Source organism: Centrocercus urophasianus, unplaced genomic scaffold, assembly GCF_019232065.1.
Source record: "Centrocercus urophasianus isolate 14NV4802_14NV808 unplaced genomic scaffold, USGS_Curo_1.0 seq_26, whole genome shotgun sequence".
Classification (NCBI taxonomy): domain Eukaryota; kingdom Metazoa; phylum Chordata; class Aves; order Galliformes; family Phasianidae; genus Centrocercus; species Centrocercus urophasianus.
The window spans coordinates 13,377,563-13,402,240 of record NW_024884822.1 but is presented as its reverse complement, the minus strand read 5'-3'; positions in this window follow the sequence as shown (position 1 = coordinate 13,402,240).

Sequence of the window (24,678 nt, the reverse complement as noted above, 5' to 3'; positions counted from 1 at the left end):
AAAAGAAAAGAAAAGAAAAGAAAAGAAAAGAAAAGAGGAAAAGAAAAAGAAAAAGAAAAAGGAAAAAGAAAAAGAAAAAGAAAAAGAAAAAGAAAAAGAAAAAGAAAAAGAAAAAGAAAAAGAAAAAGAAAAAGAAAAAAAAGTGTTTTTTATGTCATTGTTAGTTCTGAATTTTTTAAAAACAAGCAAAATAAGAAAGCTGTTCTGAATAAGAAAGAGCTGGAAGTGAATTTGTGCCAGCATGTGTGCTCCAGCCTGCAATCATGTCCTTCCCCATTAGTGTGGCTCCCAAGCAGGGACTCCAATGGCCAAATCTGCCTGTTTTGGAGCCCCAGTATATATCTATCTACCTATCTATCTATCTTCTCTGCATATCAGCCGTTCCTCAGCCAGTTCCAAGAAGACCAACCCAACTCAACCCAAATTTCTTTGGAATCTGGGTCCATCACAAGGATTGAGCTCCTCACTCCACTGTCGGAAGCTCAGGGACAGCACAGGTTTGTTAACTCTCCACTTGGTACAACGCTCCAAGGCAGTGCAGACCAACAAACAGCTTCTATCCAGCTCTGGGGAGGGCTTTTTGGAGCGCAATACTTGCCATGTGTCTGGTGGGGAGAGGGGCCCTGCATTGTGTCTTTGCTGACAGCACTTCTCCAGGAAGATTTTCTCAGTTTTGGCTCTCCTTCCCCAGTAGGAACAGCACTGTGTATCACACCAGGTCCCCTCATGGTGGGGAGGTGTAGGTATGAGGTGCAATGAAGCAAGCTGCTGCCGTGCTGGCATGGGAAGGGAAAACTGCCCAGAGAAGCTTGTGCTTTTTCTTTCTTTGGAAGTGCCCAGCAGCTTGCCTGCAAGCAGCAAGCACAGCTGACTGTTCACCCAACTGAGCATTGGGTCGCAGTGCTTACGGGCGTGACTGTCATGCTGCTGTCTCCTTTGGGTGGAGGACAATACGGCCAAGTGAGGAACTCTCTAACTGTGCCAAGTCTGCCTTCAGAAATCCTGCCTGACCTTTTCTGCCAAAGGTTAACCGCCCCGAAAAACGGCCACCCTTGTGATTGAGGTTTGCTGGACAATTCGTGTGCCCATCCCATGCGGATCGGAGAAATATTCCATCCGGCTGCCGCCCCCGGTGCCGGAGCCACTCTTTATTCAGCCCTTTTCTCCCGAGAAATCTGGGGTGAGGGAGTGTGCCTGCTGGAGATGTGAGCTGAATAACAATCGGCAAACCCCCCTCCTGCATCAACTCCCATTCCTGCGAGCGCTGTTCCATATTCTCCGCGGCAGAAACATTGGAAACAGATTTTCTGGGTGTAGGAAAAAATAGAAAAGAGAAGAAAAGAAAGAAAACCCGAGCGGCCATCGAGATGCCAAATGACAGAACACATTTTCCTCCTGCAGATAACGCCGCTGATTTCGCTAACGACCAGCCAGGTTTCTCTGAAACCTCTAACCATGGCGGAGTTTTTGTAATCATGTTTGCATTAGGAGTCTGGTGGGCTCAGACACTTGGAATTATATTTGAGCTCCCTCAGCTTTCAGCACCATTAAGCATATTTTAAAAACACATTATAAGGAATATGTCAGCTCAGTTTAAGCTGAAGTTTAACTTCGGGAAAGAAAGGAAAAGCGGTCCAGAGAAAGAATTTTTCCAAATGGAAATGACACAGAAGAGTTTTTGTTGAAGAAAAAGATAAAGAAAAGATGTTATTTCAAAATAAGTTCCTATCTAGTGTTTTATCTATAGACTTGGCAGCTCAAGCAAATTAACGCTGTGCTCATGAATGGGGAAAACTAAATGACTGGAATCCAAGCAGCTCCAGGTGATGTGAAGCAAAACAAAACTCCTTGTCTTTGTGAAATGAAATCCAAGAGCATCAAATGCAAAAAAATCCAAACACCAGAAACATCTGCAAGTTTAAACAGAAACATTTAACCAAAAAGTAGTTTCTTTCCTTGGCAAAGAATGTAGGAAAATTTCCTTTTATTTAAACAATTCTATCAATTAGGTGACCCAGACTGTCCTCACATTTCAGAATACAAGCTTTAATCTCCATAGATGTGGCCAAGAAGCCCAAATTCTCAATTTTTGTCCTGCACAAAGGTGTAGGAAGTAGATGTCCTGCTCAGTTTCATGTGTGTGCCATGCAAGGAGTTGATCCATGTTCTTCACCATTGATTTCTTTTCTCTTAGGAAATTGCTGTATGAAATCTCATGTGTTTTCTATGTCTTCTTAGTCAGAGTGGGCAGTTGTCGTTGAAGATGGGACAAGGTTAATGACATTAATAGCAGCAGATTATAGAATCACAGAAAGGATTAGGCTGGAAGGGACCTTAAAGGCCCATCCAGTTCCAATGCCCTGCCATGGGCTGGATGCCCACCACCAGATCAGTCTGCCCAGGGCCACATCCATCCTGGCCTTGAACACCTCCAAGTATGAGGTGTTCACATGGAGATACCTTCCTAGAAGTTAGCTCAAGACCCTGCTGCATAGTGAGCCGTGGCCTCCAGGCTCCAAATGCAAAGTCTCCATGGAGAGCACAGCACACCCTCATGTGGCCACCGTTTACTTGAGTTATGCTTTAAATGTAACAAAACGTAATTATTGATAAAAACATGTTCAGTGTTTCTTCCTGTATAATGTATAGTTATGTATAATTATCTGTATAATGCCACTGTTGTTCTGTTGGATCTGCACTAGCTCTCCAGGTGCCCAGGCTGCAATGAAAGCAGTTAAGGCAAGGTGTGACCATTGCCCTGCCACGGCTTTTCATCCCAGGCTGACCTCTGTGACTGGCATCATCAACAGCTCCCTGTTTGCTACCCTTGTGTATGGCTTAATATGGAAAACCCAACATGGTCTGCCAAGCTCTGTGTGCTACCATGTATGGTGAAAAGGAGTGACTTCTCCAGAGCAGGGGCATAAATTCTGCTTCCTATGTATATGGAGACTAAAAAGTCATATGAATCTCCAGCCCTCTCCTTGTTTGGGTCAGCAGTGTAGGAATGCCTACTTACAAATAGGAGAAAATGTGCTCTCCAGCAGATAAGGAAAGCAGCAGTGTATGCTGGTGTGGGGGAAGAACAGCTTTTTCCATGCAGAAAGGTCAGCAGCTGGAAAATTGCTTTGAATGTAGCTAAAAGGCAGGAATAAAATAACAGCAAAGAAGATGATGTTTTTTGAGTTCCTAAATATATATTTGTATAATCCCAGAAATTATGTCTATAATAATGCAACCACACATGGATGCTGCTGTTATTCTCCAGTTTGCTTTTGGATTGAGAGGACAGGTCATGTCCTGCATGCTGAAAGCTGCTGGAAAAAGGGGAAGGAAAGAAATCTCCTCCCAGTGCTGCTGAGTGCAGCATGAAGCTCTCCTGGGCTGGCAATGCTGACTGCAGAGGGCTGCTCTGGTTCTAGGAGCACTGCTGAAGGAATACAACATTTCAGAAAGTTGTGGTAATTTTCTTAGGCTTGAGCACATCGGGAAGCTCCACAGAGAGGATCTTCTCTGCATTTACTTTCACCATTTTAAATAGCTTGAGTTGAATTTCAGCAAAAGGGATTGATTCTGCATTGAGTTATAGCACTCGAAACTTTGCTCCTCAGGGTAAAGAAGAAGACCTTTAAAAAATCTCCATTCCCATGTGTTTACACAACAGAGCCTAACAGCTCCAAAGGGGCTTTTGGAATTAATGACGAGAGAGCTCTCTGCTGTAAAAGGTCCCCAAATACTTATTTCCCTAATCCACGCTGTGAGCACTGCTCAGATGTCCGCCTGTGTCTGACTGCAACAGCCCTGAGACTGCTGTCACCATGCTGCACCCCACAGCAGCCTCCCTACACCCAGACCTGCCCTGCCACAGAGTAGAGCCTTCATGAGCCCAGCAAAGCATGCTTTCTGCCCATTCCCATGCGGAAGTTGGTTAGCAGTGGGTTTCAGTTGCCACTTGCTGCTGCTAGCCTTGAGAAACATTCAGCCTTCAGGAGATGCTTGCAGAGTTACATTGCAGCATCTTTAAGCAGAGCTGAAGTAATTCCCTGAGCAGGGGCTATTTCACTCAGCATCATCCCCAGGAACTGCTGCTGCTTGGATTTGGATAGCAGCTGTCACATCAGCAGGTCAGAGATTTGCAGCCTGTTTTGTGAATGTGCAAAGGGTGCAGAGCTGGGGGAGAGCAGTGAGTTCAGCCCTGTGTCTGCAGCAGAACGGGAAGGTGTATCGGCCACCCTCATGCTGTCTTTGTGCACTGTGGACAATTCTGAGGCAGCAAACTTTGCAGAAGTGGCAGTGTGAACATCCACCTGCATCACACGTTCTTGTTACACACGTCCACACGATACAGGAATTATTTTGCAACTTCGGTCCAGGCTGATTGTGCACAACTAGAACCCAAACTGAGCTCACGCCATGCTGCAGGGTTTATAAAGAAATCTTTGCTATGACCTTTACTGGGGACTCTGCTCTAGGAGAAAAAGCACAGTTCAGTAATGAAATGGTTAAATCAAAATAACAAGGGCGATTTATCTAGTAGCTTTCCCTGGCTATACTCAAGGGGGGCATATCTACCTATTTGTCAAGTCATTGACAATAGCCTATTTCTTTCTTCCTACCCATATGCTTTATTAAAGAAACACTTGACCTACCTGTCATATCAAACTGCTTCCTTTATCCAAAACAGAATAATATAGACATTTCCCTTAAGGGAATCCTGATGCAAATATATAAGGACAGGTTGCCAATTTGTTGAGCGTATTAGGGTACAGAAAACTGTCAAGGGAAACAGCTGTAATACAGACTGTTCTAACAAGCTCATTTTTCTTTTTTTTTCAGTGGTACTTTTGGTCTCTCTTTAGTTTATATTATACGATTTGTACGTTCCCAGTTTTATGGACAGCTGTCAGCTGCAGCCCATCTTTTCACTCTGAAAAAAAGGAAACCATCAGATTCCTGTCTATCTCTGATCTATTGTTTAGTCTTTGACAGCAACTTCACAAACCCTTCAGCTGCACATAGCTGGAACAAAGTTATGGGGTAGAAGAAGGAAAAAGGAGCAAAGCCCGTGGTACAGAAGAGAAGGCTCTGACTGCAATCTAAAATTAATGTATTTTCACATGAAGCCACTTAAATACATGGTGACATGTCCCATTTTCACCTGCCTGTTCTCTGCTACAAAAAGCTCTCACTGTCTTGCACCAGGGGAGCGGTTTGGGCAATAAGTCAACTCTGAAATGATGCAGAAAGGTCCAAATCTGGCATGTTGCACAGCACAGCTTTGCTGGCTTTGCAGTGGCTAAGGGCTGCAAATGGGAGCCAGGCAGCAGGAATCCGAATTTCCTGGCTGTGGGGTGGTTAATCCTGAGCTGCACCATCCCCAGTGCTGGGTTTGGTGCTCAGGTCCAAAATGTCACTGGCCCTCCAGCAAGGCGTTTTGGTGATGTAGTGCAGACCCTCCTCAGTTTCGAAGTGAAATCCATAATTTTCAGCAGCTGAAATCTCCCGAGACCGCAAAAGATTAAGAGCAAAATCCATATAATTAGAGGTCTACTTTGACTCGTGGACAAGGCAAAGGCTGTGCTCCAGGAACAAAGAGCAGATTAAAGATGTTAGTCCTGTTTCACTTGGGCTGCTGTTCCACCAAAATCAGTGGGGTTGCCCTGGGGATTAATTAGCCAATTTACGCTTGTTTGCATACAGATGACATGGATCGTCAGCTGAATAAAAGTGACTCAGCAGGACAGAGCAAAAGTTCAGGCAGTGCAAGTCAGGGCAAGAAGGGAGAGAATGAACTGCATCCAGATTGAGGTCAAGGCCTGGGCAGGTCTGGTCACTGGGGAGCATCACCCCCAGTGATGACCTGAGAGAGAGGGGACCATGGGCTCCTGTGCTTCATAAAAGTCTGACTGCCTTATGAAAATCTCTTTAAAAGAGCGTACAAATATTTGGGAAGAGAATAGATGGAGCACTGGGGTCACCTCTTGAAAGGAAGAATCACAGACTCGTAGAGCTGGAAGGAACCTTTAAAGGCCACGTGGGCAGGGACACCCACAGCTCCCTCCAGTGCTCAGAGCCCTCCAGTCTGACCTTAGGTGTCTCCAATGACATTCAGCAATAGGTTGAGATCAGGATGAACCTGGTCCTTGCTGTGAACTTCTGCCCTCATTCATTGGGCTCCTCTTCTTCAATGCATGAAGAAGGGATTTCCAAATGTTGGCTTTTAGTGTGGAAGCACTCCAGTGAAGATGAGCAGCAGTAGGTAGCATCGCACATGGCACTCTGTAATGGCAGGGCATCGCCAGAGGGAAGCAGAAGATCCTAAAAGCACATTTGCTGCACTGAGCCTGGTGTTAGAAAAGCTCTCTCTGGTTTGTAGGCATCAACAGCGTTTCTGTGGCAGATACGATCCAAGCCAGAAGTGAAAAGTTACCACCAAAGCTTAACAAAAGTGGTGCTGGCAGCAAATAGCTGTGTGCTCCCTTGGGACAATGCAGAGAATAGGGGCGAGGGGCCGTCAGACACCGCTGTTCCATTCTGGTTGAGTAAATACACACAGCCCGTACATACTTACCAGCTGATGAGCATTTTCTGACAGAAGTGAAAACATTGCCTCCTTTTTGTACACATTTTGAATCTGCAACGCATTTTCTGGGGCCAAACTGTAGTTCAGACATAGTGAGAAATGCAGACGTCGCTGGGACTGGAGCGGGGCCAGAAGCTTCTCCTCTCGTACTCTGCCACCGACACACATGATGACACTTAATGGGCTCTCATCTAAATAGCAATGCGCTAGAAGAAAACCAGACTCCTTTCCCTGGAGGGGAGGGGGGGGGAACAGACTTATGGCTATGGGGTGCTTGGTGTCCCCCAGCCCCGTGGTGTGGGGTGATGGCGTGCAGCACATCCTAAAAGCAGGGGGAGCAGAGGGCTGCAGCCCAACCCCCTGTGAACTCACAATGGCAATGAAATCCCAATCAGATGTTGGCCTGGGAGCTGCTTGTCAAAGTCATGTGAGATCTGCAATGGACCAGGTCCCCTGGAAGAAGCCCAGCGTGCTCCACTGAGGATCTGAGTCACGGGTCTGGGAGCTGCTGTTAATTAGCATGAGACAGCTGTTTCCTGGGGGAAGCTTGACAAACAAGTATGTCTCAATCTTGCTTTTGAAAAAGCCAAATCTTGCCAACAGAAGGGATTTTTAATGCTCTATCTCCAAGGGCTTCCAGGTAGAACTCCTGAAACGTTCAATGCTGGTGTGAGCACATCAACTCGAGAATTTTGTTTTATGGAGAGGAACAGTTTGAATGCTGCAGCATCCTCAGCAAAACCATGCCATAAGCTGCTTATGTTGAAATGAGGCTCATTTGGTTTTAATTCATCCTGTACCACAAGGTTACAGCTTGTTTTAGTTCCTGCTTGCTTTTTAGCTGCTTTCTGTTACTTTTTTTTTTTTTTTTTTTTTTTTTCTTGAGCTTGTGAATTGCAAGGTCAAGCTGAAGTCAAACCCTACCATTTCAGTGATGAAATGCAAGCAGATGTGGCTGCTCCATGTGACGCCGTGCTGGGGTCTGTGGGTGGTGCCTGACACTCTGGGCCACGTCCCCTCCCTCACAGCTCAGTGCTCCCCGTCCCCCCATTCAGATGTCCCACGGGGTGCCGCCCTGCCTGCTGCTGTTGGCAGCCAAAGCCAAGCAGGGAGGGTGCTTTAAGTGTCAGGCTTGGCATGAGGAAGAGCAGAGCAGGTGACTGACTGTTTGCCATGGTTTTTCCCTTAATGATGTTTCATCACATCAGTGCTTGACTTTTCCAGGGACATCAGCACTGCCTGATGACAGGGAGCTATGCAGCACCAAACTGCCAGATGAGCTCTGCGCAGTCTCCCTCGGCTCCATCCCTTCCTGCAGATCTGTGTGGTTGCTCCCTGTGTCTTTCTTTTGGTTTATGGCTAGCAAGTTGTAAACCCTTGGCATTGGGTGGGATGGACTCTCCCACCTGAAACAAAACCGAATGAACTCCTGCTGAGCCTAATGGCATTTTTTTTGGCAGAGGTGATTGTACTGCTTTTTGCTATCATTGCTTACAGCCATTGGAGTCTCCTCACCCATGCAATAACACAATGGTTCTCCTGGCATGAGACACCTGCGAGTACTGGCAGGATGGCACCCCCAGTTCCTCCCATCCTCTCCTCCAGTGTTCAGTGGTGAGGATTTGCCATTCACAGCATATTCTGCACTGCAGGATGGGGTCACTCCATGGATTTCACTCACAGGCTTGAAAAATTCATGAAGCTTTCTGCATGAGACTGGTAATGGGTTGAATCTTGCTGCTTCAATTTCATAGCCTCATCGCGTCCGGCGAAGCAGCAGTGATTTGAAATGTTTCTCAGCCGTCTTACTGAGGGTGTTTGTTATCTAGGCAGAAAACATGCATGAGGCTCTTCTCCTTTGTGGTGATGGCAAGCAACACAAGGTTAGCAGGATTGGTGAGAATGAAGTGTTTTCCAAAGAAATTTGAGAACTTACCCAGGAAAATTTCCATCACCTGCTTTGTGTATCCATGGCTTTGTTGACCATTTGTAGTACGGGATGTAAAGCTCCCTGCTAATGAAAACTCTTCAAGGATCACACCGTACCATAATCCTCCCCCAGAACAATTATAACCAGAAGATATTTTTCTGCTTACTTTCACCTTTACATGTTACCAGATCTGGGTCAAATTATTATTATTACTGTCTGTCTCAATCAAAAGACGCATTCCCAGGAGAACACCCAAACCCAACAGCCTTCTCAAAATTTGCAATAGTATCTAACTGGAGAGAAAAGAGGACGCTGTCCTGGAGCTCTCTGCCACCACTGCAGTGCTCCCCTCTCTCCCAGCCCCACTGCCTTTGCATTATGTTGTTTTGTTTCTATTAGGATTAGCGTGACACACGTCGTGGTCTCAGAGGAAGTGCTGTTGAAGTCAGAGGGAGCAGCTATGTATACAGGGCAGGAAAGATGGTGTCCCACGTTTCAGGACTGTCGCGGATTTATCACCGAGATGCGTGGAGCTGCAGCCGTTTCCAGACATATGTTTGTAATTTCTTGTTTGGTCTGCCTCAGTTCTGAGAAATGCTGCATTTTTTGATTTGCCTGCTGAAAGGGTTTCACACTTTCGGATCCCGGCGTTTGATTAGTTTTGATGATAACCACAGTAGTACAATCCTGACTTCCAGATTGCTTTCCAGCGTGACACTAAGCAGCCACCCATCCCCAAGGCTGCAGAAATTCACACGTGCATTTGATCTTTTTTTTATTAAGATGCAAAAAAGTGTAAAATACTTGTCACTAGAAGTAAAAAAAAAAATCACATTTCTCATCCCTTCATTTAGGGCATCGTTTGCTTAAGCATATCCTAATAAATGGGATGAGACCTATCAAGAGCCAAGTAGCTCCAGTTCCTTCATTTATCACCTATAGACACCAGTTATCTGCCTGAGCAATTCTTATAAACTTTGTTCAATGAAAGGCTCTATTTGCCAAACACGTATGATTTAAAGGAGAGTTATTGGACTTCAGAAGGAAAATTACTGGGAATTCTCGCCAGAGATAACATAATATGAAGATGACAGAAAAGCGCAGCCTAGCATTTCTATCACCTTTTTTTCTCCGTCTACTAATGGTTTTGATTCTCATTATTTCTCAAATGCCAAGAGAAAAAACCCTCCAGGGTACCAATTAGCTGTGCCCAGTCTGGATACAACTGCTCTCATCCAGGACGTATTTCGAGATGCTGAAGCTCTCTTTGGGAAAAGGCAATTTGTGTGTAGCTATGTTTGGCATTTTTTAAGGATTTCAACTTGTAGGATAATAGAGAGATGGGTTCATGCTTAATTTAATTAAAAACAGAGCTTTTTATTAACTGACTTTAAGTATAACCAATTACCATAAATGGGAACCTGGGATCTGTGTTTGTAGATCATTTTTATCAGCCTTACTTGTATTTTTTAAGGGTTATTATTTTCCTCAAAACAGAATAAGAACGTGGCACTCTGAATTTACTTCTGAATGTACTTCTCCACAACCTTTCCCATCTGTTTTTACCCTCTGAAATTTAACCAGTTGTAACAATGACAGTGATGAAATTTATGGGAGTCCAACTGTTTTCCATTTTTGTTGCTCAAGCATGCAGTATAATTAAGGCATATTTTCTTATTCTAAACAGTAAACATCATACAACAGTTGAAGTAATGATGTTTTGGGTTTCATGTCCCCACTGCTGCTGGCCATGGGATTAGGCAAAGCATGGTACTTAGGTAATGGGCTCTGATAGGGGTCCATCAACAATGCCAGGGCTCAGCCCTTGCCCTGCATTAATTAACCTTACCAGCCCACTCCTGAGGTGGTGCTCTCCCTGTTTGCAGATTAGAAAGCAGATTTGCTAAGGTCACTTTACTCACATGGGTATCTCCATGGAGTCCAACACGGCTACTGAGTGAGTTAGGTTCAGTAACATACTACATCTTAGCAGAACCTAAGGCAACTTGGAGAAGGGTGTTTGCAAAGACTGCCCTGGCCTTCTCCTCATTCACACAACTGTCCTTGCCAGTTCCCTCTGCTCTCCCCCTCGCTGTGCTTTGGGTTGCATTTCCCCCATTCCTCTTACTGATGTTGCACCTCCTGGAGCATCCTGCCTCTTTCCATCACTCTCTTTCACCCTAACAACCCTTCACAGCCCTTCTCCAACCCATCTGCGTGGCCTTTCACTTTGTTTTTCAGTGCTTTCATGGCAGTAAGAAAAAAACTCCAACCTTAGAGAAGCAGTTCCCTTCCACTGCCCCTCCATAGCAGCTCTAGCTCTGGTCGAACTGCAGTACTGGCAAAAGCAACAGAGGGAGCTGCTGCAGATGGCTGGGCTCCAGCAAAGCACTATGAGGCTGTACTTGTCTAATCCCTGGCAGCGATCTCCTCCACAGCTCTATCATTTAGGATTCCTTGAAATGGATTTAGAGAGAAAAAAAAAAGAAAAGAAAAGGAAAGGAAAAAAAAAAAAGAAAGAGAGAGGGGAAAAAATAAAGCAACAGCCTAAATGAGGTTTCTTTGGACCAATATTTAAAGTGGAAAAATTAAGAGAGTCAGATATTTGTAAAATTCAAAAATATTTTCTTAGCCTCAATGTAAATATTTGCAGAGAAAGCAATTATTGTGCATAAGAATTTTCTGTTGTGCCTGTCTGCATTCTTTTAGTGAAGTGATTGCTTTTTTGGCCTATCCCCGAATAACTAAGGAGAGGTGATTAAAAACCCTCAAGTCCTTCAAATTTATTGTAATGTAACTATTTTTGAAAGCAGATTTAATATCAGCGTGCTATTTATACTGCCCAAGAGCTAACATTTCAGAAACCATGCCGATATATCCATGTTTGATGCAAAGCAGATTGCACTGAAGATGTACAAATGTATACAAGAAGAAATCTGCTTATATTTAATAAAGAACTGGGATATAAACATATTTTAATACAAGGGCAGAAATGGCTTTGAAATCACTGGGTTCCTACTGGTTTGCTACATGCACCTCCCTGATGCTTCCCTTCCACCTCCAGCAAGGAGATGCACTGACCCAAAGCTCAGTTGCACCTAAGGGCAGCTGAAGGCAAGCGGAGCACTGGTGCTTTCCCAAATGATGCAACAGGCCATGAGCTTCTTCTGTGCACATTGGGCTTGTTTTGATTCCAAAATGCACTTGCTGGAGCATCAGGTGTGGATGATGACGTGTAGCACCAAGTTCTGGTACTGGTGGAAAGGGATGGCAGCAGAAATCCTGGTTGTTCCTGTAATCTGCTCTGAGGCTGGAGAAAAGGGCAGGGAGGATGCAAACTTGCACTGAGGAGGACAGCAGGCACCCACCACGAGCTGCCAGCACTGTGGTTCAGCTGGGGGCTGTCACAATGCCACTCCTGCCCTACGACCCCAGGAAGATGCCACAATCCCTGACCTTTTGGATATGAACATACCACCTCCCCCCACTTCTCTCATCGCTCCATCTCTGCATCACCCACTACCACCACCTTCCTCCACAGACACCCTGCTACGAGCATCCTCACCTCAGCACTGAGCCTGCGTGCACCCAAAGCCCCCTCCAGTACTGTGGCCACCAAGCCAAGCCCTCTGCGAGCCCAGGGGCACTCACAGAGCTGGAGGGCTCAGGCACCGATTACCCAGGCCCCATGGCCAGCCCTGCTCAGGACAGCAGATTTGGCCCAAGGAGAGGTGTGGGCACGGTTGGGACCCTCAGACCTCGCTGTCTCCCCCAGCAATAATATCGAAGCATTCATATTTCAGCCGCTTTTCAGCAGGGATTCCCTTCGTGCCACCTGGTGGACAAAGGGAATATTTTCTCCTTTTTAAATTTCTATGCAGACAGAGGAGCAACTGGGAAAACGCACTTACAGTGGAGAATTTGACTGAGCATCGTCTGACCCTAATTTCTTACTAGAGATGCAATGAGAAACGAGGCAGCATGTACTCAGGGCAAACCCAAACCACCCAGTTCTGCTCCAACACTCATCAGCAGCTCAAGTTTGTGCATAATCAAGCTCAATTTTAAGTAAAAACTCATCACAAAAGCTCAATTTGCACCATTGCCTTCACAAAGAACGTTTTCCCTTCCCAAGTAGGAGATGAATTGACACCCTAATTTTCATTTATCCTCAAGCAACTCTCTTCTGATTTTTTAAGACATTTGTCTGCATGCAGTTTGAATCCCTCCTGTGGCCAGATGCAAGCAGGCTACGAGGGAAGGAAATGCTGGGAAAAGGTCCGTGGAAATAGAAAAATGTAAGTAAATAGTCAGAGATGTTCCTGGCAAGTGACTTTTTTTTCAATTTGTGAACACAAACATTGCCTGAGAAACTCGGTGCAGGGAGATATTTTCGTTCAAGGATTAGAAACAAATCCCTGAGTTGAGGTGCTTAATGAAACGAACCCAAATGGCATTTACTCCCAAATCCCTGCGAGAAGCGCCCGAATGGAGCTGCAGAATTGCTTCAGATCACACATAAGCAGCAAAGAAAGAGCGGTGTGCTCACAGCATGGTCCGGAGCAGCGACGGGCGCTGATATTTGGTGAGGAAATTTGTTGTCTGGAGTTCTCTCCAATTTTGAGCAGCTCCGATCTCCCAGGACAAGCCCTGCATTTGCTGAAGCCCATGCACATAGGAGCAGTGATCTGACCCACACAGGAATTTGCCCACGGAGCAACTCTGCTCAACTGCCCAACACTTACAGAGCTCCCAACCAGTGGCTATCAGCTGCAAACAGCCATAGCAAATGAAGGAACACTGCAGAAAAGGAAGAAACCATACAGAAAATGGAGAATTCCTGCGCTCACACAATGTGGCGTGGCAGCGGGAAGAATGAAGGTGAAGTTTGGTTACAACACCCTGACCTACACCCTGATGACTGAAGGAGGACAGCCGTGAGATCCTCCTGCAGCCGTTTGCTTTGTGCTGTGATTTTGCACCTCACCGGAGAGCCGACGTCTCCCAGCACTCTGCACTGACTCTGCTTCCTGGGGACGCGCAGTGCAACCACCCAGAGCCCCTTCTTTCACCCACAGCCTTATTGTTCTAAAAAGGAGGGGAAAAGCACAAATGAAAAATACTTTGACAGTGGAATGAGAAAAATCGTATGCTTTGCTTGGGAAAGAAATGGATTGTTTTTATTTTCTTCCGTGGCAGAACACACGTAGCTCAGACTGTGCCGAAATGGAGAGCTTTTCATTTTCTGGTGAAACAACTTTCTCCCCTCCGAGGATCCCATTTTTTCAGAACAGATTTCCTTGTCTGAGGTCTAACAAAATATTTTAGTCTGCTGCAAAAATTTTAAGTAATAAAAATATGCCTAAATATAATAGTTAAAAAAAAAAAAAAAAAGCATGAATGTGTTTCACCTACGAAGCGCAGACACAAAGATTTTAGGTTTTTCTCATTTGTTAACTCCTTTTTCCCACCTGCCCCTAAAAACAGGACACCATCCTCACCCCGTGCCATTGGGGTTGCAGAACTGGGATGGAGGGGATGGAAACAACAGGGATGTTTATGGGATGGAGGATCACACGCAGCTTCATGCAGATTTATCGGTGTGCTACAAGGCAATCAGCAGGGCTGGGATTTGGCAACCAGACGAGCAAAAAGCTGGGGAAATGCACCCAGGACCTACTTAAGGAGACCTTTGGAAGAAAGAAAAACAAATTCAAAAGAAAACGAATGCTCTGCAGTGGTGCTTCACACAGCTCACTGCACCCTATGTGTGAGAGCTCTGTGGGTGCCTGCAGAGCAGCAGCAGCAGCACAGCATAGAGGGACTGCCTGTGTATGGAGGGGACTCAGAGACTGTCTGTTCTCTTCCCAAGTTCCAGCAGCAGTCAGGTCAAAACTCAGCCGGCACAGACACTGCAATCCTAAACTTAGCCCAGGGTCTCGATTCCAGTTGGTATAATTGCACAATGGGAAAGTCCTCACAAGTAGCTCCAGAACTGATTTTCAATGCCACGACCCAACCGTTCTGCTGCAGTGGGGTGGGTTCCTCCATCCCTATTGCCTCAGCTCTCAGCCAGAGGTGCCTCCTGCTTTCCCCCAAGCAGTCCTGCTGGAAGCACCCAGACCCAACACTTTGCAACCAACTGCCCTTTAAACGCCGGATATGAAGCCCTGCTTCTGCCCCAAATCTCCCTACAAACCTAGTGAGGGATATGTGAAATATTTAAAAGGGCTGCAAAGGCCCCGCAGCGGATGGCGCGTAGCTGGCGTGCCGAAATGTCTGGTTCCTGTTACATGTTTCTTTTCCTTGCATTATCTGTATTAGAACTTATAAAATGGGTGATTTGTATCAGCTGTCCCGCTTTGTTGTTATTGCCATGTTCTGCTAAAATGATAACAAACTTCTCATCCCAAATCTCCCCCTCCCACAAAATATCCCAGCTATGTGAAATAAAAAGATGCCATTTTATTAAGGACCGAGCAGAACTGCACGGGAGAGAAAACAAAAGGCCTGAGAGCAGCACGGCTGCAGGCAGCAGAGGGAAGGTTGGAGATGGCGGTCACAGGGCACAAAAACAGCAAAAGCATTTGTCATCTTGGAAATCATTTGTCATTTTGCAACCAGTTCTGTGTGTCGGAAAGTTCAACGTGTCATAGCTTGGAATATTCGGGTTGGAGAGGGCAGTTCACAATATTCTCATGGAGCTGCACGCTAAAATATTTTTTGGGGAGAATTTATGGTTGGCTCCATGGATCTGGAAATGGATGATTTGTGTGAATTTCCAGCTATTGAGGACAAATACTTGTCAGATGCACCTCATTTCATGAGGTCATGGAGAGTGGGATATTTGGAATATGTTCACCCAGATGGGTGTGCCTGCTCCTACCTTGGTGAGAGCGCTGGACAAGCCACTGTAATCGTGCATTTCTCTATGGTAATCCACACTCTTGTGCCCTGGGAATTTTGTCCTGCAGCATGTGGTGATGAGGTTTTTCAGGAGAAAGGCAGCAGAATTTGCATGTATGTTTCTGTGAGCTCAGAACACTCCCTTTGTGTGATTCATTAGGTCAACAACTGCTTTTCCCAGGCTGCTGGAGCCCCTGTGCAAATACACACTTACGAGCACATCCTGTTCTCAATGGAAGTTGCACCCCAATTACAAGGTCCTGCATGGCTCCTGTCTGCTCATCCTCCTCCGATCTACAGAGTCCTCCCTCTTCAGTGACCCACTTTCCCTCAGTTCTTAACGTTTACATCCCTTCTTCACTTTATTCCCTCTTTCTACCACTTGCTTTGTGAGAGGTTGGTGCAAGCAAACATAACGTGGATTTTATTGCCTTCAAAAAGAAGGCAGAGGTTTGGGGTGATTTAACATCAACCCAAACAGCATCACCTGGTTGAAAATGGCTGATCTTTGAGGTCCCTTCCAACCCAAGACATTCTCTGATTCTGTACTAGGTCAGATCCAGACTTACAGCTTGGAAGATGCTGCAACTTCTGCTCCTATGCCCAAAATATCGAGTTGGGTCCTTCTTACCTTGGGAAAAATCGCACTATAGGACTGTTTTTGGAAAGTTTTATCTGAAATTTGTAAATACTGTGACATTTCAGATGAAATCCCATCAAGCAAGTCTACTTTCCAGAGGAAACATTAAGAAACTTAACACTTCAACTGTGATAAAAAGCATATTTGTCTTCTGTACAGAAGAAGGCTGGCAGCCAACTTCTATAATTGAAAATGCTTCCTAGAATATCTAACACTGAATGAGCAGCAAAAGGATATTTTCCTGAAAACAAGCAAATCTGACAGTTCTGTTTAGGTCATACGTGCCTGGAACACGGGCATCCCTTTCACTGCCATCTTTGGAGGCCATGTAAACTGTCACAGATCTTCAGGGAAAGAGTCAGGGTGAGAAATGGATCCTAAAATTGATTGCAAGACAATGAAAGTAATAATTTATCATCAGAAAAAGTGCCTGGGCCAGAGCATTCATTAGCACTTCAGTGAGGTTACACCAAATTGCATCAGCAAGAAAGGGGGTTTTAGGGAGTATTTTTTTAAGTGATCTGATTAAGGAATATCTCCTTGCATGGCTTTGCAGAGGATTACTAATTATTACTTAAAGTCAGTAAAGCTTTCATTTCTCCATCTCTGTTCTCCACAAAAACGCCCCTCTTTACAGACCTGTAATGCCCTTCTACAAAGCGATGCATTTTCCACTGCAGTCATTTTTGTTCGCTTCCAACTCCCTCTTGAACATTACTGTCTTCAAATGATTATGTCTTAATTTTGGTATGACAGCAAAATTGCCTATTTTTTTTTTCTTCTCATAACTACAGTAAGAATAAAATAGATAAGGTAGATAATTTGAAAGCACTTGTCACAATCTCATTAAAAGAGTTTAGTACTAAAAGCTCCAAGCTGCTTCCTCCTCTTTCCCCTAAACATCAACACTCCTAAGCTAATGCAGATATAACACTTTCTGCCTCATTTCAGGCTTTAGGCACAATCTTCTCTTAATGAAATCTGCCAGCATGCCTGTGCAGCCCCAGAGCCCTACTGCTTCCTACCTGCTGAATGCTGGTACACGAAGTTCTCTTTATGACAGAGAAATACTGGAAGGAGATAACATACCTTGAAAGGAAAACTACTTGAGTACAGCACAGCAAAGGCATCTTCAGTTGCTGATAGAATCCCTGGATTACAAAGACAGAAGTGCTGAGGAAAACCCCAATTTAATCTTGAATGCAGACCACAGGTGGAAACTATCCCACAAGATTTGGTGAGAGCTGGGGCTGAAGGGTGGGGACTGATTGGAAAATTCTGCTTCATCAAATTGCAATTGCTTTTGCATGAACGTGTTTACTTCAATTAAAAACAAAACAAAACAAAAAAATCAAAACAAAACAAAAAAAATCCCAGCATCTCCAGAACACTTTGCTAGGAAGATTTTTCAAATCCAGAATGTGGTTTCCTGAAGAAGCAATGACTGTCATTCCTCATGCACAACAAGGCATCCAAGCCACCATATGATGCTACTTCCCAGAGATAAGGAGACCTGGGTTTCAGATTTTCCCTCTGTCCCTACCTTTCCCTTGAAAAGTGCCAACCAGACTCGGTGTCCCTTTGGGCTGGATCCAAAAGTCAAGCTTTGATTTCCATCTACAAATGCAGTTTTGCAGCCAGCGTGGTTTGGAGATGTGCATTGAAGAAGGGAGCTTTCACTTTCATACCAAATCACACAGTTCAAAATAAAGAAGGTTATTTTCTAGCAAGAATGCCTCCCAGCAAAGTACCCAGAGCTTGAATTTTAGATTAAAACAGTTGCTGAGCATCCAAGGCCTGCCTGGAGTCCAAAGGAGAAAACTCTTTCAGACACAACTTGCACTAGAAATGGAATCAAATAAAAGCTACTGCTTGCAAATTCAACCCAGAGCCCAGCATCTGATGTTCTGCAGCTACCAGGCAGACTGTGTGTGTGGCATGGCGCAGGAGGAGACATGGCCCTGGGGATGCTCTGCACTGACCTGCTTCTGCTGTGGCCCTGGAAAAAAGGCTTTCAGGAAGGATTTTTCCCTTTGGTGCTCAAAAGGAGCCAAGTTATCACATAACATTGTAATGCTGTGGGTGAGCATTGAATTCAGAGCTGCTGCTGAATGCTCTGTCTCTCTCTCCAGATGTGTGAGAGGATTTCTAGAGCTGCTGTGAGGAATTGCAAGCTTGCTGCTGGGACAAGAAGTCCTGACATGGAGTATCTGGCCTCCAGCAGTTTGTACAGGAGATGGACAACCTGTGATGCCCTGAACCCTGTTTCAGATGGCAAGCTACCAATTTTTATGTGCAATTTTATTTATTTTCAATCCATTGGATTCGTAGCAGCTGTCAGAAAAGGAAAATGCAAAATAGAGATAATGGACTAGGGAGCTTCAGGTACAACGTGTCCAGAGACATCTGACAAATGCTTGTCCCAAACTTCTCACCAAGGTTGTCAGTTGTCAGGATGAGGATCACTCATTTGTTCTCTGCAATCCTCTCTGATCCCCTCTTTATTTACTCTTCTCATGGAGAAGAGCATTTTCTTTAGCAGCGTTGCATTGAAGTTTTTTTCTGTGGTTATTTTTATTGCAGCCACCAAGTTTGTTAGAGGAAGGTTTGCCCTTGTATAGGGGCAACAGCAGATGCAGTTCTTTGTCCTCCAGATGCCATCATGGTTTCCTGGATAGCAAATATACCTCACTCTCAATAATATGTATGTGTATGTATATATTTTTAAAAGCAGTGCTCTTTGGAATCCTACCTCAGGAAAGGGCAAGCAACAATATTCACAGAATCACTGTGGTTGGAAAAGACCACTAAGATCCCCAACCCCAACCCATCCCACCAAACCCATTGACCATGACCCCAAGTGCCACATCTCCACCTGGAACACCTCCAGGACGGTGACTCCCCACTCCCTGTGCTGCCTGTGCCCACTCCTGACTGCTCTAAAGAAACCGTTCCTAATATCCAATCCAAAATATTCAGAGCTGCGTTGGGAGGAGCACTGCCCACAACCATTTTGGCTGCACAATTACCGCCATATCCAGTTCTCCAGCGCTATTTCTATTTCCTATCACCATCCTGCACACGTTTTTAACCCCACATCCCCTCAGCACTTACCGCAGCAAAGCTGTCTAATAGACATTTGGGGTCCCAGGAGGGGGGACCGCCCGGCACAGGCATGCCCCAGCCCAACCTGCTGCTCCAGGAATGCAGCTTTGCAGCAGAGCTGCCCTCCTCGCCCTGGGGCACCCCGCACCTCTCCTCCCCTGTGCTCCCTGTCTCTGTGCAAACGGTTCTGAGCCGTGTGCTGTGCTATTATTGCTGGATAAAGCTAATAAAACATCTGAGTCACTGTGAGGAAGCTTTCCCATCCCAACGCACGCTTGATCTTTGGGGTTACCCAGATTTACCTCCTCACCTTTGTGTTGTACGGTGTTATTCTAACCTCTTTCATCTTTGGCTTTTGGCAGTCTTTGCTGCTTTAGGAATATGGTTATCTTAAGTTGAGCAAGATGTTTCAGGCTACAATAACTGGCTAATGTTTTACATTGAAATCTCCTAATATGCATTCAATTTATACACACTGAGGCTCCCATTCAATCTGAAATACCAACTGAGTATAAAATAATAGTGACACTTGACATTTTCACGGAGATTTATAACTTCAAAGGGCTCTACAAATACAAACAAACTCTCTCTGTTCTTATGAGATGGGTGAATAAATAGTATTACGATAGAAAATGGACAAGGAGGGATTGCAGACTTTGCCCAGGGCCAGGGAAAGAGTCAGTGTCAGGGCTGGAGGTCTTGGCTGCCTCTCATGCCCCCAAACCCATGGACAGATGTTAACTTTAAAAGTGGAATAACCAACCCCAACCATACTGCCATAGCAAGAGGACATAGGGGAAACATGGGCACTGGAGTTAAACGCTGCCATCCAGTAAAACATGCCCAGCTTTCATTATTAGTAGTATTATTTATTTTTTCATTTGCAAACATGGGCCAGGCTCTTTCCTCGTGGCACTCCTTTGCAGGGTGCATTCACAGTACCAGCCCTAGTAGCCCGAATTAGAGACCTGTGCACTGGGTGATAGCTGCTGCTATTGTGAACGCAAAGAAGCGGGTGGATGTTTCATTAATCACAGCCCATAAAACATTTTGACTAACTGAAGAAATATTTCCTCTTTCTTATTCGTGCAATGGTTTCTCTGAGCCTTTTAGCCCATTTGTATGGGCTAAAGAATGAGTTGCTACCCGTTATACAGCATGTCCTGCCCTTCCCTTTCTTTGTAAACATGAGCAGCTCGATTCCATGATGTGTTTTGATGAACTGCCAAGAGCCAGCTAATGTACTATTTGCTGACAAGTATTTGTTATTAATCCAAAAGCACTGAGCTTGTGGGTTGGGATTTTATTTTTTTTTTAAAGAAATATAAAATCTAAATTAAACAAGGGTGTGGAGATTCCTCAAATGTAGCTACTGTTCCTTCTGCGATGCTGTTGCGAACGTGAAGCCCCTCTGACACCAGGGAACTATTTAAGCCATTTTGCTCCTCAGTAGCATTTATCTCATTGAGAAATCATCACAGACAAATGGCTGTCCTCTTCTGATGAGTGTTGAATAGAAAGCTAGATTTTTAGGGCAGATGAATCATAGAATCATGGTATTATTAAGGTTGGAAAAGATCTCTCAGATCATTTAGTCCAACCATCCACCAATACTTCTCATTGCACCATGTCCCTAAGGACCACATCTACACATTTCTTGAACACCTCCAGTGACTCCACCAGCTATCTGGGCAGCCTGCTCCAGTGCTTGACCACTCTTTCTGAAAAGTTTTTCATAATACCCTACATGAAAACGATGAAGTAGGTTAAGATTGTAGCAGCACTTCCTTGTGCATCTCTTCCTTCATCACATGGCTCCTCAGCACCGGGAGTTGATGCCAACCATCGCCTAAAGGGTTCCTTTGACTGTATTTCCAACAGGACCTTCTCTTACCACCTCCATGGCTATTTGGGATGTGCTCAGAACTTTGGCTTGCTCGGCTGGCTGGGTGAACCATTCTGCATTGCCTTGTTCCAAAGGGACCCTACATCACTGTCTGCATCTGGGACCATCCTGATCCCCTCTACAAAGCAGCCCAGGGATGAGAGGCATCCAGTGGAGGCAACTGGAGCTGAAAGCCTTCCCAGGCGTGGTGGAGGCGAGCGGCACCAACAGGTTTGTGCAGGGACCCCCCAGCACGAGGGCTGCGTGTGCCCTGGGGCAGATCAATTTTAAGCTTGATGGAAAAAGATGACAACTCCCTACGAGCTGAGCAGGCAGAGAACACAGGGGCTTTCATTTTCATGTGCATGGCACCATTTGCCTTCCAAATTCGACTGACAGCTTTTGAGGCAGTGCTTTCAGGTGACAGATGATAATAAAGCTCCTATTTACATTGGATGTTGACTCATCTTAGGTGGAATTATGTACCGAAATAAGTAAATAGCTTCCTATTCAGGGTGATCCATATACAGCTATAGGCCATGATACAATACAAAGCTCCTGTATAGACAAGACTCTTGTTTATTGTGTACTTTTCTAGGTCACTTAGCACTTTGCTTCATAAATGTGCTTTTAGGAGTGAAACTCCTGGTGTGAATGGTCTCTCCGCTGTACAGAGCAACTCACCCTTAAAGGCTAGCAAAGCTATGATTGCTTTTTAATTTGCATTGTAAACACATTAAAGATAGGTTGAACAAACCTGGACAACTAAAGATGCCTTCTTACATACCTGAATATTAAGGTTTGTGGGGTCTGTTTTGCTAGCATCTCCATTTATCTCGTGAGTTTGGGGACTGCTTGAAAAACCACCTGGAAAAAGGCTCTTGAGAGAATTGTGCTTCAGATGGAGCGATTGCTGGACCTTGTGTCATCAGTGTTTTTGTAGCTGTGCTTAATGTCAGCCATAGGGGGACAGAGCCTACTTTTGGGTCAGGGCAGTGTTCCACTGGGGGTTTGAAAGCCATCTTGGCAATATTTAACTCAGCTGTGTGATGTGAAGTCCCCTTAAAACCAAACCAAACAAACTCAAACAGCAGCAGTCAGCAATAGGGGAAAAAGGGGTATGAAGTTTTCTCTCCTGAAAACAAAACGTAAAATGTAAATGTAAAACATAAAACGTAGCATAAGCATTCCTGAACTGAAGTTCTCTCCATGATACTGCCTAAATCGCAAGGCAGAAATGAGGAAAAGTTAAGAAATGAGATGAGACAACACAACAGCTGCTGTGGATATCTGAGATAACCCAACGTGTTGATGAGAGTCTTTTTCTCACTGTGGAAAAGCAACGTCCTAACTCCTATGGCCTGTAGTGGGGTATGTTGGGTGTCTATCCTCTAAGATTTCCAATACAAAGTCCATTTGCTTATCTGATGCTCTCCAAATTCAGAGGGCTCTTCTACCTCACAGCCCTTATTCAAAGCAGCCCCAAACCCATGGCACTTCTGTATTTACAATTACTTTTGATTATATCTGTTAGTCCCATGAGGGCAGTGAAAATTCTGTTTCATCATTAACTCCAGAAACTGCAGGAGAATGTGTTTTTTTTTTCAATATACAAAGCTAGGCTTAAGCCAGAATAATTTACCTTCCAGTATCAATACATATTTACAAATGCAAAAAAAAAAAAAAAAAAAAAAAAGGATGTGATTCTCCATGATTTTGGTCCTGACTCATCAAAACAATGATTCCATGAATGAAACAATAGCATGTTTCCCCATACTGTGCTCACCTACTGGGTGATGTACCCAGAATTTTCTAGGTCAGTCCGTCCAACTTATTTTGCTTCCATCAGTGTTAGAAGCATTGCAGTGCTTAGTGAAGATAGATGAGTTGTGGCAAAGAAAACTCGCATTAAAGTTGGTTGAAAAATGCAGCTCCTTACTTCTTGGCACTGGAAATTGAAATAGTGCAGGGAACTGCATTTGTTTTGAAGGATTTAAAAACGTAACAACGATCTTTCATTAGTGACTGCAATAACTCAGCCAACGTGTGCAGAGCAAGGCTTTGTTGGGTCAGCATCCAGCCAAGGGAGTGCAACAGTGAGCTCTTACCTCTGCTACTCCCTCTGTGGCTCTGGGCTTCACTTGGAAGTCTCCATCACCACCAGGCTGCCTGGGGACTTCAGCACCTGGGGAATCATAGAATGGCTTGGGTTGGAAGGGATCTTGAAGATCATCTAGTTCCAACGCCCTGCCATGAGCAGGGATGCCACCCACTGGAAGGCTTGGCCAAACTGAGCGTTCAGTTTAATTCTTCTGTTTCTTCTTTGTAGCAATTCCAGTAGAACAGCATACGATAACGAAGGCAAGTTCCAATTCTGTTGACTTCTTCCTCCCAATTTGCAAAAAAAAAAATAATCAGTGTCAAGTGAACAAGACAGGTATTAGAGTCAATTTGGAGTCTCCCCAGGAGACCTGAGCCAACAAAGAGCTGAGCTGCATCAGAGAAGGTCACACCTCCATGTTTGATGCATATATTCGTGTATATGAAGGCACACACGCTTCCACTGGGGACAATAAGCATTGTCTCCACTTGCTGGATAGGAAAAGGGAAGCAGGGAAAGGTGTGTTGCAGCTCTCCAGAGTGCAAAGTGACCTACAGCCCCGCAGTGGGAGGCATGAAGTTATGTAGCTCATTAAATCTTAAAAAAGCAAGGAGAGAAGCTGCTTCCAATTATCAGGATGAAAATTAATGAAATAAAAACTACAGACAGGCTGCAGAATTATGCAATAAAAAGGGCTTTGCTGGCATTAACAAGGCGGTGTGTAATATTTGTGTGGTTCTAGCTCTGTCCTGGCTTGAACACATGGTGATTCTGCACATAAAATGTATCCAAATTAATGAATTAAAAATCCTTGATAATCCCACACAATTCTCTGTTCACAGTGAAGTATTATTAGCTGGGAAATCTCTCAAAAAAGGGAAAATGAGGTTGTGATCTGTTGTCTGAGAAAATAGCCTCTTTGTTAGTACCCAAGTGGCTGAGTGCTGCAAGGACCGGGTAGGCTCAGGGAAAAGCCCAGCTGTTGGAGAGAATGATGGTCTGGTGCAGCATTGGCTGCTTCTAATGGAGGATGTGGGGCTGAAATGAGGGTGAGCAGTGGACGTGGCACTGAGTATGCATGAGAAAAGGTACCTTGGCTACATGAACAGTCTTGCCAAGAGGTTTCACATCATCCCACATGGATATCCTCCACAATGTTAGCTCTGCTTTGGGATCCAAGCAGCGCGGCCGTAGTGTTGCATATCTAAGTAGGTTGCTCCAAAAGTAATGCTTCCTGTTTATTTCCGTGGAAACTATGACACAAGGAGCACAATAACGTGATTAGATAGAGTAAATTCTCAGCTGCAAAATGCTGTTTTTCAGTGTAGTCACCACCATTAGCTGATTTGCAAAGATGAACTTTGCTAACATCTACCGTTTGATCTCCACAAACAATCAGCATGTGTCAATGGATGACAGCAGATGCCATTGTGTCCACATGGAGGAATTCAATTCCACACCTTTGCTCCATAAGCACTACCATATCAGATGCCATTGCATCAGACTGCCCCTCTCTGCCATCTGTCAC